The sequence below is a fragment of the Cupressus sempervirens genome, chromosome 9, assembly GCF_028749045.1.
Source record: "Cupressus sempervirens isolate cs-2001-9-10 chromosome 9, ASM2874904v1, whole genome shotgun sequence".
Classification (NCBI taxonomy): Eukaryota; Viridiplantae; Streptophyta; class Pinopsida; order Cupressales; family Cupressaceae; genus Cupressus; species Cupressus sempervirens.
In genome coordinates, this window is record NC_143126.1 from 627972322 (window position 1) to 627993089 (window position 20768).

Sequence of the window (20768 nt, forward strand, 5' to 3'; positions counted from 1 at the left end):
CACATAAGTTTTTTCAATCCAATAGGTTAAATAGTGTACCATGTGTGGCTATGGATTTGGGTTACAAGATAGTAAAGAAAGACCATGCTTATTACCTTGCCAAGTTAAAACTCCAATAGTTATAAGAAAACTTGAGAGCCATAAGGAAAACAAAAAGTGCACAATAAAAATTTGGTTCAATACTTGTGTGTATGTTTTTCTATGTGTAGAACACTTTTCCCACATTTGGGAAAGTAGCTTGGAAGACTAACAGACCAGTTGCAATGCAAATTGGTGAATTTATAGAACAACTTGGAGATAATTTTGAGTCTATGATCACTAGCTACTTTGAAGACTTTAAGAAGTCAATGAAACAAAGAAAAAGAATTCCAGTATCACTAGTAGAGAAGAATTTTAATGATATTTTTTTTCTCGTCGATGTTGATTTCACATTTGTACAAGTTGTTGTTCCAAGGGTGAGATGGCTCAGATCATTGCCTTATGAAATTAATGTTGATGATGCATCTACAACCATCACTGCTTTATTGGTAGAAGAAGTAGATAAGGATGCTACACTTTTGGAAACTATGATGTAGCAAATTCAAAGATAACAATAGATTTAAAGACATCTTCTGTGATGAGGAAAAAAAATAAGCTTGTGAAGAAACTCAAAGAACAATTTGGTGACGAGGCAAAAGGAGATGATGAAGAAGAAGATAATAAAGATGATGAAGATGTACCTGCCCAAGTACCACACGCTCTCACACAAGGTCAAGGTGAAGACCAAGGAGAAGAAGAAGCACAAATTGATGAAGGTGCCAAGGGAGAAGAAGACAATGAAGCACCTATTGCCATAGAAGAAAAGAAGAGGAAAGAAAAAAAGCCTACAACAAGAAAACCTAAAAGGTTGTGAAATCTTCAGAACAAAAGTCTATAGTTCCTATTACCAGGGCTAGAAAAAGAGATACTTCCAAGAAGACTCAGGAGGTTTAGAAGCCTAAAGGAAAGAGAGCTAGTACAACTACACAAGGAGATGAACCTGAGCAAAATAAAAGAAGGAAGTATATTGCCCTAGCTGAATCAGATGAGGAGAGGATAGAGTCAAATGATAACGTCCAATTCAAAGTTGTAATTCATAGTCCCTCTTCTAATTTGGACAAGTTTTGTGAAAACATTAAGAATGATGTTGATTTAAGTGGATTTACACATGTTGAATTTGATAATCTTGGGAAGTTAGATATGGATAAAGTAGAAGATTCTATATATGCCATGATGGCAACTTTTAAGAAGACTCCAATCGAGATTGCTAACTATCTACCAAAGAGCCTATATAATAGAGTTGAGAAAAGGTGGAAATATAGTCTCACAACATAAAGAAATATTAGAGAGAGAGAGTACACTTGCAAGAGTGATTCCAGATTTGGACAAATCTAAGATGAAAAACTTTATTAATAAGTACAAGGGAAGATTTTCTCCAAAGTACCAATCTTTTAACATTTTACATAACAAGATTGAAGTTGTTGTCTAGAAAAGCACACAAACATGGAAGGTAATTTATGGGCTGACAACACAAAAGGCTATTGAGAAAGCACCTAAGGAAGTAGATGAAGAAAAAACTGAGGTAGAGGTAGTTGAAGCAAAAAATGATGAATTTTTTATGGAAGTACATGGGGAAGGCACTATAGAGGAAACAATTGAAGAAGGGCAATAGAAAGACCAGAATGTACCAGTAGTACAAATGTCAAGTGACAGTCCTCAAGTAGACATAGTAAAGGTTAAGGATGTGTCTGACATCGCCATTTAGAACATCAATTCCCTAACAAAGGAGGATATGTAGAAGATACTGACTGATTCCACCACTAAGGCACAATTATGTAGTCATTCTATGTTGGTGAGTGTGGATGAGATTGAGAAGGTAGAATTAGCATCTACAAGGGAGAAAACTCAAGCATTATCAGGTGCCCCTTCTCAATCTATAGAGGTGCAAATTGCAATGCATATGGTAGTATACCAAAGGAAGGACACCATGCCTTCACATACCAACACCAAGGTACCTACAATTACAATAATTGAAAAAGAAAGGACACCAGTTCAAATAGGTCAAGAAGCCAATCCTACACCTACACCACAAATACAAGGTGGAGAAGAGATTAAAGAGAAGGATAAGGATAGGACTAGAGATTTAGTTTTGACTATGAAGCTAGAGGAAGTAATAGAAATATAGACACTGGTTAGATTACCAAACACTGCTACTCCTACTCCTAGTCAAGCACTTGATAGGCTAAGTATTGAAGTTACACCATTGCAAGCATCAAGGCCAAGTTCTAACACATTTAAGGTTGATGAGGTGACATCCTATGGTGACACCAACTTGGATGAGGTGATTTAGTTACCAAAATATGATCTTACAAAAAATACAATAGAGAAGATGAGCATATTACAAGATGCTTTAGCAAGAAAGAAACACCAAGAGCTACTTAGAAGGAACCACATGCAAAAACAAGCACTTCATGACATCAATGACATATTTCTTGGTGCATTCAACCTCCCTGCACGTGATGAAGCCAAGCCAATCATTAAGTAGTTGGTAAATATTGTATACAAAATCAATGATGAAGACCTAGATACCAATGTCAAATTATAGGAATGGTCTAAGAAGAAAATTTAAACCAAAGTAAATGAACAAATATCTAGTTCTATTGCACTACACTAGGTTTAGCTAGCAACCAAGATTGAAGGTGTGAAGAAAGTATTAGAGAATATTTTCTCCCTTTACACCAAGTTGTGTGATGTTCCCCTATTGACACAAGAAGTGCAGAGATATATTGACCATCTGGAAGGAGATCTTAAGAAAATAGGTAACATTCTACAACAATCTCCTAGCCAAGGTTAGTCTCATTTTAAAAATTTGCTAAACTTTCAAGGTCAGTTGGCATCCCTGCATGCTCAAGATGCAAACATTCAAGCTACACTAATCAGTATCAAATCCATGTTAACCCCACACATGGAGATACTACACTAGGAACTAGCCTTTGTAGAAAAAGTGATGAAGAAAGACCCTCATTTTTCTACACCTTAAGGCCTAGTTCAACTTGTTGCTGAGTTATTTATCCAAATCAAATCATTGGAAGTAACATGTGATAACTGGGATGTAGCTTTGAAGATAATACTTGAGGTCCATAAAAATTTCTTGGAAAAAAACACAATTCATGTACAACCCATGACAGAAGTGTCAAAAGGGGGAGAAAAAATGAAGGGAGAGAATGAAGAAAGGGGGAGAATGAATAAAAGGAGAGATAAGTTTTGGTGGAGACCAAACAGAGACAGAGTCAGCATAGCAAATCTAATTAGTAGGAGTATTCAATTTCAGTTTAGAATAGAATAATCAACTTAAGGGGAGTTATTGAATTTTGAGGTATGACTAATGAGTCATAAGTTTTGCAAAATTTTGATGTTTTGAAATTTTGTATGTAAGATAAATACTAATGGATATTATATGAGCTATGCTTGAAAGGCTAAGGTTATTCATCCATGACCAAGTATTTTTCCACTCATGTTAAAGGGGGAGATTGTTAATCTCATATTGGTTTTGACATATGAGTGACAATATACTTAAGTCATTTACTTAATTCATGTTGAACAAGTAATGTATGCCAAGCATAAGTTGTCAAATAGTATATGTTGAGCAAGAGATATACAAAATATGCCAAGTAACTAGTAAGTGTTGATTCATTCAAGTGCCAAATAGATAGTAAGTGCCAAGTCATTCAGATGTTGAGTGATTAGTGGATGTCTAGTCATTTAGAGGCTGAGTTACAACATTGAAGAGATAGTGGATGCCGAGCATCAGATACTTTAAGTGCTAAGTAATACAGTTTTGACATAGTTATTTGTAATGTCACAAACTACTATGTAAATTATTTTTTAGCTGACTTAAGGATTTTTTTACAATTCTAGATGATAAGGATGAATCTTTATTGAGGATACCTATGCAGTAAATGTAGCCAATTAGAAAAAGGGAAGGATTAAGTGACAATATGGGTGAATCACAATCGTTGATTCATACCTTACCCTAAGTCACCTAGGTCTTCTTAAGGAGGACAAACCCTAAACTTTTTATGAATGTGGAAAGAGAAAAATAGAGAAGTTTGTATGCACAAATAGAGCATTCATGGTGGCTAAGGAGTTGTGAATTGAGATATATTTTAGAATCAGTTAGAGGAGAATAGAGGAAAGGAATTAGAGGACAGAAGAGATACATTTGATTAGTAAGATCAAGAACACATCAAAAAAGAGGGGTAAAAGCACAAACCTTTTTCACCCTTTTGTAAAGGAAAAGGTTAACAAAAGTATAACTATTCACCTTCAATGACATAAATTTGGTATTATTATTTTGAATTTGAAAATGAAGTAAACTAATGAAATGTGTAGAAATGGATGAATTTTTAGATTATAATTTTTAATAATTATTTGGTATAAGAATTGATATATTTTCCTAATTTTTATAGCTAATTTTTTAGCTATTGAAAAACACTGAAAATTAGGGGTCTAGTTCTCATTGCAAAACTAGATGGAAATAAACTTATTTCCCTCTGATCTCAAACTATGTTATAAATAACATATAGAGTGAGAAAAATAAAAAATAAAAATCAGCTTTAGACCTATATTTTCTCTTTTAAAATGATTCAAATTGCAACTCACATAAAATCAATAGTTTTCATCTCCCACCAAAAATTTCAACACAAAACTATTCTAACTAGGAGAAAAATTATACATTCTAAAAGAGGAATCTCTCCTCTAGAAAGCCATAAAATTTTTAATTTTTAATTTTTTTATGATTTAATATTTTTTTCTTTCTCAAAATTGACATCTTTTTGAGTGCTAAAATATGTGCTTGTAGAATTTTTTAATTATAATATACTATATCTAATTAAAACACTATAAACTATATATGAGAATATTCTTGACTTTGAGCTCTATGAAATGGTGTAATTTTTTTTTTTTTAAATATGATAAAAAATAGTAAGAGTTATTGAAATGTCACTTTTATGAAATTATTATATTTCTTTAGTAATTGGATACAAACTAGTATAAAACATGCATTTAATAAACATTTCCAATTGGAAAATTGTGAGAACATATATAACCTAGCTAGAATAAATTTTTCTAGATCATATGTTTGGACAAAATTGATTTTTATATAGAAATACTCAAATTCAGTCATTCTAATAAGTCATCCTAAAAGGTGACATAGCTTTTTACTTTTTCCCACAGGTGATCTGTTATCTAGCAGCAGAGTGCTAACTGTAAGATCATTGTTGAGACATTCTAACAGGTGAATTAGTTAAATCTCTTAACAAAGTAGTCTTAACAGGATGTTGTAAATCCTTTAACATGGTGCTTACTTCATTGTAAGTTAAATTCCTTTTACCAAGCACACTTCTAATAGGGTGTTTGAATCCTTTAATAAGGTAAGATCTAACAATCTTGTAAGCCTTTAATAAGGAAAACCTTTCACAAGGTAGATCATGTTTCATGATCAAACATTGTAACCTTCATTGGATACACTTTATTACTATAGCAGTGGAGATTTGTGGGTGTCATCCCCACCCCAATTTTACCTTCTAATTGGAGGGTTTTTGGGTAACCAAATATCTTGTGTCATATATGTGTTAAATGTTATTTTCTTTCATACTATGGATGAATATGTTTAGCTAGCTATTTCAATTTACATGGAAATTATGAGATGGATTTGTAGTGAATGAATTTATGGTTAAAGTTTTGAAGGACTGATTCATCCCCCCACCCCCCTTCCTCAGAGTTTACTTTCCCTATTGTATTTCCAATGGACACCAACATCGGTATTGTGATGGTGTCAGGGTCAATTGCAAAAAAAAATGAAAATCACCACAAATTACATCACTATCGCAATTTGACCCCAAATGTTGTAGTGACATAGAAAAGTGTGCCCCTCATGTGAGACAAAAATGCCTTTTCCTCTTATTTTAAAAATAGGAATAATGCTTAATGTGTGCACACATAGGATAACTGAGACTTGGGGAATTTATTCAATTAAAATGGAGCAAGTTCTTTTAATTAAATAAAAAGCTTAGGATAGAGTGGTCATACCATAGGTTATAATCGAATAAATATATTTTTGAGGATTTGATCAAGAATAAGCAATGGATAAATTGTGCAAAAATGCTAGAAAAGGGGGTTCATAGTCTAGATGACCATTTTTGGGTGATTACATTTGCCCCTCTTTGATAATTTGTGGTCAATCTAGGAACACATTAAGTCAAAGAATGAAGAAGCCAAGGAAGTAATAGTTAGATAGATCTAACTCCAAAGAACGAAGCACGAAGAGAGATAATAGATCCTGAATACATAGTCAGTTAGCAACAGAATTGAGCATTAGGAGAGGAATATACCTAGATCAAATGGAAAGGTCAAGCATAAGCTCTAGAGAGATGGCATAATCAAGAGCAAATGGAAAAGGTCAAGCATATACTCCTGAGAGAATAGAAAACCATAGCGGAAAAAGAAATTTGCAGTGATGATTGAATACTCATGCCCCCTCAAGATCAAAATCAAAATGAGATAGAGGAGATACAAAAATGAGGTAGATTTGATCAAAGAAAGTCTGTGATGACATATAAGCAATTAAGCCCAAGAGAATGACCACCAAGCAATGAATATATGCCCCGGTATAAATTAGGTCCAAGCAAGAAGAATGGTGAGATGAAATGAAATGAATGAGAAGAGTGGAAGAGAGTAGAAATGATGAAGAAATGAAGAAATGGTGATTGCCTCATCGAGATTCAAAGATTAAGCCTCAAAAAGTTAGTCAACTGCATAGAAGAAGGAAAAATAATTAAAATACAATTTTTACCAGCAAGATGAACTCAAGTTTCAGTTTTGATCTTGAAAATGGGTCTAGGACATTGAAATTAGGTAAGGGTGTATTTTTTGTGCAAATCCAAGAAATTCAAAATTTGGGTCAAAATAGGGTCAAAAGTTTATATAAGGGGCCCAAGGGGTCATTTTCAAATCATTTTTCTTATTTGATTTTGAGAGATTAGAGCACACAGAGAGCATGAATGATGGCCTAGAGGAGAATGTTGACCAAGGCATGACAATTTGAGCACAATCGACTGCACAACCAACCTCCCTAGTATGGTCCACTGGTGACTGTTTGACATCCAAGCATGTTTTTTATTTATTGTGAGCATTTTATCATGTTTTTCTAGGGTTTTATTAGGATTTTAAAAAAATTGTATGATACTTTAGAAAGTATCATATCACGATTATAAAAACTATCATACAATATTTTTGGCACCCACATTCTATTGTATCACTTTATGAGGATTGTCATATAGGACCCACCAATTTATTGTACAATAATAGGCAAAGTATCATACTTGAAGAAAGTATCATATGATACTTGTTCATCCACTTAATGAATTTTATGTAAATTTTACATCATTGGTTGAGTTTAGGACTTAGTGGTTGTTGGTCAAAAGAATAGTCTTGACAATTGAGTGTCAACACATTTAACCATTTTCACTATATATGCCGAGTACACAATGTATGTCGAGAAAACTAGGATATAAAAGGTGACAAAAAAACCAAGATATAATAGGTGCTAAGAAAACCAAAAATGTAGTAGATGTCGAGCAATCTAGAAATAGTACGTGCCGAGCATCAGGAATGCAATATGTGCTGAGTAACTCAGGATCAACATAAGAGTTTGTGCCGTCACAAAATAAGATGTAAATTTTTTTTTGCATGAATCACAAAAGGATAACAAGATAAGATCGAATCCTTGAAATTACCTATAAAATCGCATGCAACCAATAGGTGAAAACAAAGGATTTGAGCGAGAATTTCAAGTTCATGAATGCATAGCAGACCCTAAGTCCACAATATCTTTATAAGAAGACCACGAAACCATATAGAAGTTGTTGAAGAAGTTTTTAAGATTGCTAAGACAAGAGTTGAGAAGGTTATTGATGGAGTTATCAAATTGTAGAATAGAGCAATCAGCAAAGGTGACAAGGACTTAGTGAAATGGACTGCAAATATACATCTAGTTGATTAGAACAGAGCAATGGATACATTCAGAGATTAGATCAAGTAGGGATCAGAATGAGAAGAGAAAATCTAGTACTTGAATCCAGCAATTTGAGTTTGTATTCAATCAGGACAAATGTTCTAGTACTCTCTCACAATTGTATTAGAGGTTGAAATCCTATGTTGATAGGTTAGCTTAAGAGCTAGGTAGGAGAACCTTTGGAGAAGGTCATGAAAGTCTTATTAAATTAGGTGGCTTTAACAACCTATTGTAAATCCTTAATAGGGTGGCACTTCATGTAAGTGTTTGTAAATCCTCTAACCAGGTCACTATTGACATTGTGTTAAAATAGGGCAGGCCTTTCACAGGGCAAACCATCAGAAGTGGTTGAACATTGATTATTGTAGTGATTTTTGTGGGTATCATCCCAACCCCAGTTTTACCTTCTTATTCATGGAGGGTTTATGGGTTATCAATTCTAGTGTTATGTGTTATTGCATGTGATTGATTTTATGTTCTTATATGTTTACATGCATGCAATTTGTTTTTTCAGTTATATGTTTAAAGGATAATAAAATGGTAGAAAAGATGATGTACTTTTGATTCACCCCCCTCTCAAAAGTACTCTTCCCATTTGAATATTTCAACAATTGGTATTAGACCACTAGTTCTCACAAGGAAAAGCCTAACAGCTTGGAGAAAAAGGTCAGAATATGGAAGTCTCCAACTTGGGAAGATCATTAACAATCAGGTGATTGATGTGCAACTAGCTCTACACAAAGTAGAGGAAGCCAGGGAGGAACTGAGAAAATCCTTGAAAAGAAGGAAGGAGATAGCCATAGCTGAAAATGGCATACACTACAAGGAGATTGACACCACACAAGTGTTTTCCAAGGAATTTGATGTTGTAATAGCAGAATTAATGGAGAAAAATAGAGCACAAGCTAAAGAAATCAGATTACTCAAACTTGAACAAAAATCACAAGCCATAATGCTTTGTGAAGTGACTGGACAAAAGAAAAGAACTATTGAAGACAAGGCCATGATAGAAGATGGCAAGAGAAATATCACCAATAGGATAGAAGAGAAGACAATTGAATTTGAAAAGATCTCAAACATGAAGCTAGACACCTTAAGCCAGATCATGAATGCTCATCATGAGCTAAACATGAAGGACATTGAGATCTCCACCTTGAAGATGCAGAATGAACAATTGCAGAATGAATTGAAGAGAGAAAAGGAAATAGTAGAAAGTTGCAACAAACCTAGTGAGGCCATTAGGTACTTTGAGCAATTCCTGAAATCTCCAAGGACTAGTAATGATAATTTAGGACTTGGCTACATCAGCACTGAACAAGGAGAATCATCCAAGATTGCAAAAGAAAGAAGCAACAAAGGTAAGAACACTAAACCTATTTGTCATTTCTGTGGTAAAAAGGGACATACCTCTGATGTGTGTAGAAGCAAGAATAGTCATCAGCATGATAAGCCTACAAATGAAAAATTTTGTCACAAGTGCAAAAAGAAAGGACATTCAACACAAGACTACAAAACCAAGACCATGAGGACAACAAGATTTGAAGGTCACTACTACAACTGCAAAAAGTATGGACATAGAGCATTTGAATGTAGATCAATGCTTATGTAGACACCTAATCAGCCTGCAAGAAGAATCAATCATGCACATCACTACAATTGGGATTACAATACTAGGTATAGCTATCACTATTGTTAAGAGTATGGACACATTCCTAAAAATTGGATAAGGACACATTTCAAGGGAATTTACAATAGGTGGCTAAACCAAACTACATGTTTTAGTTGTTTGAAGACTAGTCATATCAATAGAAACTATCCTACAAAGTCAAAAGCACCAAGGATTGAAGTCAACAAAGGAAAAGAGAAGATTGATGTTGAAAAAATAAGAGGACAAATGAAAAAGACATGGAAGAAGAAACATGAATGCAGCACATCAAATGGAGAGATCACTTTACCCAAGAGGTCAAGTGATCACACCTCATCCAATTAAGCATAAGACAGATACAAGGGGCTGATACATATAAATATGTATCATACATCAACCCAAGAAAACATAGAAGTACTGTAAAGAAGAAATATGCATGAGAAAAGATGCCAAGTTAAAAGTTAGAAGATGATGTTGAGCTACCTTTGGTTGCCGAGTAAAATTTCAGCACATGCCAAGTTGAATAGACTAGTGGATGTCGAGTAAGAGATGTTAGTTGTTACCGAGTAATTGAAAAGTTCAGTTAATGATGAGTGAAACTAGATAGTAGCTACCGAGTAGATGAACTACAATGGAAGCCAAGTTGATAAAATCTTTGGAAGCTGAGTGTATAGTTGTAAGCACAAATGCAATAAATGCTAGGTTTTTGAACCTAATAAAGGTGAAAATTGTTCATTTTCAAGCCATTCAAACAAAGAGAAAAGTTGAGTAGATTGAATATGTGATCACATGGAAATTTAGCAGTGATTCCAACCATGATTCAACTCCAATTCATCGATCAATAGGTATTTCACTCAAGTGCCAAGCTACGCAGAACTTGAAAGTTTATTTAATTTTAAACGCTAGTTAAGTAAAAGATGGCATCCAAGTCTAATACCAAAAAGGGAAAGGAGGATCATGAAATTCAACTTGTTAGTAATGAAGTCAAACAACCAGAGTTTAGGCCCATTCTTGAAGTTGCCTATAAAAATGATCCTGTTGGTGCTTTGTCAGTCATTCCGAACAAAGTTGTAATGGTCCAAGACGTCAGAAAATGCTATAATTGTAAGATTGGAGCCATAGGTGACTTAGAAATTTTCAATGCCTTTGATAAGCTGTGTGACAAAGGTATATTGAAGGACAAGTTTCAAATAGTTCAAAAGAAGGGTTTAACTAAAGCCCTAGTTTTCCCCACTGTGTTTAAGACTAAATGGATCCATATAGTGTTGAGTCAAATTCATGATGGGTCATTCTAGTTAGAAACAGGGCTAGTGAAGGTTACAAAGAAAATTTTTCATAGGGTTATTGGTTTCCCAACCCTAGATCAGCCCAAGACTTTGAGAAGTAACAAAAAGGAGGCCATAGAGAAAAAAATTGGTGCCAAATAGAATAATAGGGGAATGACCATTGATACCATTACTGATCCACTACTTGATTTCGCTATTAGATTCATATCTCACAAATTCTATCAATCAAGCAAATTGAATAGCTTGCCATGCATAGCAGTGGATGTAGCATACAAACTTGTAAAGAAAGACCACACATATGATCTAGCAGAGCTCATGCTACAACAAATTAATGAAAATTTGGGAGCCATAAGGAAATCAAAAGGAGCCCAATGCAAATTCATATCACTTTTGGTCTGCATATTTTTCTATGTTATGAAGGAATTTCCATTAGTTGGAAAGGTTAGATGGGATCCTAACAAGACAATTGTCACATAGATCAATGACTTCATTGATCAAATGGGAGACAATTCTGAAGCTCAGATGACAAGTTACTTTGAGGACTTCAAAAAGTCCATGAAACAGAGGATGAGGATACCAATCTCACTGGTTAAGTAGCATGTAAAGGACATTTTCCTTCTTGTGGATATTTATTACACTTATATACAAGCAATCATACCTAGAGTGAGATGGCTTAGGTCACTAGGTTATGAACTTGATGTTGATCAGGCCTCAGCAACAATAATAGCACTACTTACAGAAGATACTGACAAGGCAGCAAAACATTTTGGAACTTATGATGTTGTTAAATCTAGAGTGGTCATAGACCTTAAAATGGCCACTGCAGTGAAGAAGAAGGACAAATTGATCAAGAAGATCAAGAAGAGATTTGGTGTTGAAGCAATAGGCACAACAGAGGAAGAGGAAGCAGAGGAAGAAGAGGATGATAGTGAAAATGAAGAAGATGAGCCTAAACAAGAGCCTCTACAACTAACATAAGGCCTAGGTGAGGACAAGGAAGAAGGTGCAGAGGAAGAAGAAGCCGAGGAAGCACCTATCAGAACTGAGGTCACTAAAAGAAAGGCTAAAGCTCAACCTACTCCTCAACCCAAGGCAAAGAAAGTGACAAAACCTATAGCAAAGAAGCCTACTACCAGAGCCACTACTCAAAAGGCTAAATAAGAGGTAGAAAAGAAGAAGAAATCCACCAAGAAGACTGATGAGGAGCTAAGGAAGACAAGAAAATATGTAGCTCAACCTGACTTAGACAAAGAAAATACAAAGTCAGATGATAATAGTTAGTTCAAAGTGGTAAGTCATCCACCTAAGTCTTCAATTGATAAATTATGCGCAAAAATTAGGAATGGAGACTTAAAAGATTTGAAGAATTTAGATTTCAATAAGCTCACAAAGGAAGAGCAAAATAAAATAGAGGAATCTGTGTATACAATGATGGAAGAGTACAAGCACACACCTCTAGAGCTAGATGGCTCAATGCCCAAAGAGTTTTATAAAATAGTAGAAGAAAAATGGCATTTTTTATTGCAAATGGAAAAGGAAATAAGGGAGTCTACTTTAGCTAGACTGTTGCTTGATCTGACTAAGGGTCAGATAACTAATGTAGTCAAGAGGCACAATAATAGATTTACTCCAAAGCATAAGGCATTTAGTATTTTGTAGAATAAAATTGAAAATGTTGTGAGAAAATCCACAACGTTGTGGAAAATAATTTATAAGAAAATTGATGATGTTTTTGATGAGGAATACAAGGCAGAAGCAAGTGCCAAGATAAAGGAAATAAAAACAATAGGAAAGAAGGGGGAAGAGAAGAAGGAAGAAGATAAGAAGGTTGAGGAAAAGAAGAAAGTGGAAGAAGAAAAGAAAGATGAAGAGGAGAATAAAGAGGAGAAAGAGGAAAAAAAGGGTACAGATGAGCAATAAGATCAAAGTGTGCAAGACACACAACCGTCACCTCCTAGCCCTCCTCATGCTATTATCACAGCTGTAGAGAGTATCAAGATAAAGGATGTTATTGACACTTCTTGTCAAAACATCAATCCATTGATTACAGAGGATCTCACAAAGATCCTTGACCAATCAACCCAAGCAGCTAGATTATGCACAAGTCCTATATGGGTCACTGTTGATGAGTTGCAAAAGGTAGTAGTAAAATCAAACAAAGTCAAGGTGAAAACATAAGAACCACCTTCAACCACTCAAACTATTGGACTCTTATTCCTTCCTCCACCATCTCCACCAAAACCATTCATAGATGCACTTCAAGTGCCAAGTGCAGTAGTAGGAGAAGACAAAGAAAAATCAGTATAGTTAGTAGGTACAACCCTAGCCATTGATAGTGAGAAAGAGAAACAAACAAAAGAGAAGGAAGGAACAAGAGGTGAGGAGGAATCTGTAGTACAAACTTTGGTTCAACTACCCAAAATAGGTACTCCCACTCAAACTCTTTATAAGCCAAACACTAAAATGCTAGCATTGCAAGTTAGAACACCAGGCTCAAGCTCAAAAAGGGTAGCCAAGACACTTTATTATGGAATTCCTGAGCTAGATGAAGAAATTAAAATACCCTACTATGAATCCAGCACCCTCACTAAGGAAAAGATTAATGAGATATAGAGTGCATTGGATAGAAGAAGGAGACAAGAGGTATTGAGGAAAGAATATAAATATAGGCAAGCACTGAATGAGATAAAGGACATCTTTATGGATGCCTTCAACTTGAAAACACCTAATGAGTCAAGGCCAATAGTAGAGCAACTATCTGAAATAGTTGACCAGGTGACAAATGAAGACCATTATACAAATGCCAAATTAATGGAATGGTCAGAGAGGAAGTTCCAAGGTAAATTTAATGAGAAGATATCTAGTGACATAGCACTATCTCAAGTTGAGCTGGCTAAGAAATTGGAAAGAGTAAAGATTGTAGTTTGGAATATATTCTCCCTGTACAACAAGTTGTGTGATTTTTCCAATTTCACATAGGAGACTAGCCAGAGAATAATGAGCTTAGAAAGAAATCTAAAGATTTTTATTATGCAACTCCCCACCAATCCAGCTCAAAGTGAGAAGCATTTTTCTCAAATGCTTCACACTCAAAGAGAATTAGTTGTATTAATAGTAGAGGAGGCTAATACAAAAGCTAAATTGATGGAAATCTAGTCCTCTATAACCCTTCACTTGGAGGTACTCCATAAGGAGAAAATGTATGCAGAAACAATCCTCAAGAAAGATTCAAATCTTTCTACCTCAGATGGACTTGTACATCTAGCAGAAAAGATTGCCATCCAACATAAGTCATTGGACATTGCACTAGCAAATTGGGATGCAGCTCTGAAGATACTCGTAGAGATAAATATAATATTTTTGGCTAAACATGGTATTACTCTATAGAACCCTTTGACATTAGTGTCAAAAAGGGGGAGAAATGTGTATAGGGGAAGAAATAAGGAGATAGGTATATAGAAATATAGGAGAATACCAAATTTTTGAAAATTTTGCTCATTTTTTATTACATTCTTTCATTCATTTTGAGAACAGAGTGGAAAGTTTGTAAATAGACAAAAAGGGGGAGTCAAGTAATAAGGAGAAAGGGGGAGATGCAAAATTTTGAACTTTACATAGATCTTATATAATATATAGACTCAAAATGCATAAACAGGACAAAAGATAGAGAGGATCAGGCACTTAAGCACAACATTTCAATTTCAAGATTGGACAAGGCATAATCAACTCAGGGGGAGTCATAAGGTATATTGTTACTCACAATATTTTTGAAATTTTGCATGAATTCCAAGAAAATAAAGAATGTACTCAATAAGGTTAAGTTCATAAATGCTTAGATAAGTGTTTTTGACACTCATGTCAAAGGGGGGGATTGTTGGTCAAAAGAATAGTCTTGACAATTGAGTGTCAACACACTTAACCATTTTCACTATATATGTCGAGTACACAATGTATGCTGAGAAAACTAGGATATAACAGGTGCCGAGAAAACCATAAATGTAGTATACGTCAAGCAATCTAGAAACAGTATGTGTTGAGCATCAGGAATACAATATGTGCTGAGTAACTCAAGATCAACATAAGAGTTTGTGCCATCACAAAATAAAATGTAAAATAGTTTTTGCATGACTCACAAAAGGATAAGAAGATAAGATCAAATCCTTGATATTACCTATGAAATCAACATGCGGCCAATTAGAATATTGGAGACAGCATGCAACCAATAGGTGAAAACAAAGGATTTGAGTGGGAATTTCAAGTTCGTGAATGCATAGCAAACCCTAAGTCCACAATATCTTTATAAGAAGACCACGACACCATATCAAAGTTTTTGAAGAAGTTGTTAAGATTTCTAAGACAAGAGTTGAGAAGGTTATTGATGGAGTTATCAAATTACAGAACAGAGCAATTAGCAAAGGTGTCAAGGACTTAGTGAAATGGACTGCAAATATACATCTAGTTGATCAGAATAGAGTAGGGGATACATTCAGAGATCAGATCAAGCAGGGATCAGAATGAGAAGAGTAGATCTAGTACTTGAATCCAACAATTTGAGATTGCATTCAATCAGATCAAATGTTCTAGTACTCTCTCACAATTGTATTAGAGGTTGAAATCCTATGTTGATAGGTTAGCTTAATAGCTAGGTAGGAGAACCTTTGGAGAAGGTCATGAAAGTCCTATTAAATTAGGTGGGTTTAACAACCTATTGTAAATCCTTTAATAGGGTGGCACTTCATGTAAGTGTTTATAAATCCTCTAACCAGGTCACTATTGACACTGTGTAAAGCCTTTAATAGGGAAAACCATCAGAAGTGGTTGAACATTGATTGCTGCAGTGATTTTTGTGGGTATCATCCCCACCCCAGTTTTACCTTCTTATTCATGGAGGGTTTTTGGGTTATCAATTCTAGTGTTATGTGTTATTGCATGTGATTGATTTTATGTTCTTATATGTTTACATGCATGCAACTTTTTTTTTCAGTTATATGTTTAAAGGATAAGAAAATAGTAGAAAAGGTGATGTACTTCTAATTCACCCCCCTCTCAGAAGTACTCTTCCCATATTCCAATAGTGGCTTGCTCAAGTAGCTGAGTTGTGACCTTTCTAGTTTCATTCTAATTCTCATTTGATAGATACTAATAGGCTTGTGTATTTTGCTATGCAGGAGGTGTTTCCATCACTTTTGATTAGAGCACTTGAGGTGATGGGGTTAAGGTTGGTGCACCACCTAGATATGCCAAGAGATCCATACTGGCATCCATGGGTTTTGGAGGTTTATTATGGTTGCCCCATATCTGGGAAAACTATGAATTACTAACAACCTAAGAGGTGGCATAGTGAGCATAACACTTTTCATCTTCCCACCAAAGAGGCCACCATAACACTAGAGGATGTGCACTGCATCCTTCAAGTTCCATGCCACAAAGATCTAGTGAGTTGGTTGAATTTTTTTTTTTTTTGATGTTTACTTAGTCATATGGATATCAATGCTAATGTGAGATGGTGTACATCACAAGTTAACTTTAATCAATCTCCAGCATATGGTAGAGCCGTATTATGAGAGATATTTAGAGATGTCACCATCCTAGACAAATACATAATATGGGACCTAATGATAATGTAGTATGGGGACTAGTTTTTTGTGGCATGCATTTTATGCTCCTTCATAGGACAGGTGTTGATTATTGATAGTAGTAAGTGGGGACTCTTGAGTGGATGGGGAAGACTGGTGATGGACTTGATGGGGAGAAAAGATAGATGGCATGGGCCCCTATATTGGTGGACATGTACCATGAGCTTCATGAGATTGTGTATAGGGAGGGGAGGAGTTGGGTATTTGAGGCTATTTTGGTATAGGTGTGGGCATGGGACCACATCACAATGATACGACCTAGAGTAGTTAAGAGAGAAGGGATACCCCTTTATATATAGATATTTGGGGTTTATAGCACAACAACATAATGATGATGTTTCCTATTATAGGAAGATTTTGGATGAGTTGTCCTCCTTTGAGTTGAGGCCATATGAGGGGTGTAAGGGTTAGCTTGAGGCATAGGAGGAGCTAGTTATATGTTTTGTAGTAGGCCACTATTAGGAAGGAATCCCAAGATAGTGGAGTAATTTGTGACTATCCATGTATGGAGGCAATTTGGGTGAAGACAACAGGTCCCCATAAAAATGACCACATATGTCAAAGTGCAAGAGGAGGAGCTCATGGGTTGGCTACCCATGTTGGGCTACATAGTGTACCTCTAAGAGACACATGGGTGACAGTGGGAAATATGAGATTGCCTCCTAGTTGTGATAGATGCACGAGTTTCTCTTGATTATGCTAGTGAGATGATGAGACAACTGTTCCCATGGTTCATAGTCCTTAATTCCCTACCAGGAGATGATGTCAGAGGAGGGGATGACAAGGATGATTGAGGAAATGAGGGGAGAGGTGGGAGAGGAAGAGATAGACATAGAAGCTCTAGAGGTCCATCTAGTAGCCATATGAGGCCAAGGAGAAGAGCATAGGAAAAGGATGAGAGGCCTTTTAAATGGCCTTGGGTAAAGAGAAAATAGAGACATGAGAAGAGGTAGGATCCACCTACAACAGTTGGGGGAGAGGATTCTAAGGATCAATAGATCAGGGCATTGGAGGTAGAACTCTAGCAAGCACAAAATATGATATCTATGAGGGATCAGCAATTGATTGATTCTAGAGTAAAAGCACATGCACAAGAGCAAGTTCTATAGGAGGACCTAGCTAAGGATTGATGAAAGTTGTAGTGGCAAGGGATGATGACAACATACTACCAAGGTGTGTACACAATAGCAGTGCCTAGGGGTCAGTAGGGGCCTCTCTACTCAGAGAGAGCGGCGAGATTAGAGGGAGCACTACAACCACCAGATAGGACATAGGTACCACCTCCCTAGCCCCATACAACTCAAGAGGGAGGGAGTCAATCTTAGGATTATAGCATAGGCTCCATGTCATTATGATAGTTTTGATATATTATTTTGAGAAAAAATTATCCATATTTTATAGTCATGTTGGATGTATAGTTGATTTTTCACCATTTATACATGAGATTGTGGATTTTAGATTAGCATTGTGTACTTATCAATTTCATATGCTCATGTAGTGGATGTATCTCTATGTTTCAATATTTATGTTTATGTTCCCATGTGATCTTGACATGTATGCTCATGTTTATGTATGCTCGTCTTTGTTTGATATCTCATCTTATGTTGATATGCTCATAGATGTATTGATGTTTCTCTCTCATATGTTTAGCTCTATGTGATTATATGGACTCAAGATTTAAAACTTAGCACTTGGATAGATTAGATATGATAACAAGATTAACCCCTTGTGATGATAGGATAGTAAAGAGGTAAGAAAAATCCATGAGGAGAAATGAGAGAAGATGTATACAATTAGTTGATACATCCATGAAAGATGAAGAAGACGCTCTCAACATTCAAATGCAAAACTAAGCTATAATGAACCCTAAAATGCAAGCTAGTATGAAAAGGTGCAATTGCAAGGGTTATATAAGTAAGTCCTAGTTTTTATCATTGATCCTTATTAGGAACATCACAAGATCATACAACCATCACTAGTGCTATCTATAAGGATATGAATATGATCTATATCAAATTGTGGTATGTGGGGGCCTAAATTATGCATCAAAGACATAAAGGTCATGATGACGGTGCAATTAGATTCCCTAGGTTTAGTATAGAAAGATTATGCTTTCATTGAGACACAAAATGTTAAGATAACCATTATCATGCACTTGCAAAAAAAGTCAAGGATGACACCTTTAAGATCCTACATGTCAAGTAGGACAAGAAAGATTCTCGAGATAGCCAAGACCAACAAGGTATACCCACAAGTAGAAAGAAAAAGAAAACATGCCCCATGCCCCTAGTCCTCTAGTTCATGGCATCCTTAAGAGACTATTAGGGAGGGAACAATCAATAAATAAACTATTAGAGTAAAGGATTTATTTTATTTTATTTTATTAAATTACCTTTACTCCCTTCTTAATATTTCCTTTTATGCACTTGAATTTCCATTTAATAATTAAATATTAATGATTAAATGGCATTTACCTCTTAGGGTTTCCTTTTTAGGTTTTTTGATCTCCTTCTATAAGGATTGATCAATTAGATATTTCAATTCATTCTTTTAGTCTAATAATATATTCTTGCATATTTTCATAGCCAAACCCTTACCTTCTCTTGTCTTTTTCTTCTCTATAACAAGTTATTGCATACAAGTTTTCTACTAGATTTGTGGATTTTTTCTCATCAAATCCTTCATGGTACCAGAGCATCAATAGTATCATGAGCCCATGTAGGTATTCGTGGAACATCAGGGTGAGGAGGGGAAGGTGTATCATCATCAAAATCTTCCTCAAATGATAAAGAATCATGTAGAGAAGAGGAGGAAGTACTAGGTAGTGAGGGAGAAGCTGGTGATGGAGGCTTAATTGAAGGATAACTCTCATCAATCTGGACATCTTATCAAAACAAGACCTCTCTAGAATCAAGATCAAACATGTATACCTTCACATCCTCACAGTAGCCAACAAATATGAGTGGTTAAATCTTCATCTCCATGGATTTCTATTGTACATCTAGAATAAATGCCCAAGCCTCACTACCAAAGATATAGAATGTAGAAACATCGAGCTTGACTTGAGTCCAAGCCTTCTTAGGAGTCAAATGTTGCAATGCCTTGCAAGGCATCTAATTTTGATTATGGTTGGCACAATTGATAGTCTCAACCCAAAAAGGACTCATATCTTGAGATTGTATCATACAATTGGCAATCTCCTATAATGGTTTGCTCTTTCTTTCAGCAACCCCATTCTTTTGAGGGGTATGTGGAACTGTGAACTGATGCTGCAAACCATGCTTCGTGCAAATATCTCTAAAAGACTGATCCACATTTTCCCTGCCATTTTGCATATACACCTAACATAAAGACCAGATTGCATCTCCACAAATGTCTTAAAGATTCAAAATGAATGAAAGACATCAGACTTGTACATCAAAAAGTACACCCATAAGCATCTAGAGAATTCATCTATGAAGGTAAGCACATATCGGGCACCAGAAAAATATGGAGTGGGGTCTGACATAAGATCATTGTGTATCAACTCCAATGGTACCTTAGCACATGTGGATCTACCTATTGAAAAAGGATCTCTGTGATATTTTCCAAGTGCACAACCTTGACAAACACCATTAGTACAAGAGATATGAGGTAGCCCAATCACTAGCTCCTATGTACTCATCTATTGTAGATATCTATCGTTGACATGGCCAAAACACTCATGCTATATTTTTCTCACTATATCTGCATGAATAACAAGAGAAACACCTATAAAATTAGAGCTTGAAGCTATCAAACTGATATAAGTGAGTTTTTAAATCAACACTCCCAGTAGCAACAAACAAATCAGGATTGTAGAGGTCTCAAATAACCACAACATGTGGTGAGAACTCAGTTGCTTACTAGAGCCAAAATGAGAAATCTGATAAGTAGACAAGAAGTTCATAGAGATGGTTAAAACTAATAGAACATCCCATAGGGAACCACCCTCCAAAGAGATAGTGCTAGAACTTGAAATTGAAAGTTGTGTAGAGTCACCAATTGTAATCTATGTAGTAACACTCTGAGAAAGTGAGGTAACCAAATCAAGTGAGTGTTTCATATGGTGGAAAGCACCTGAATCAATA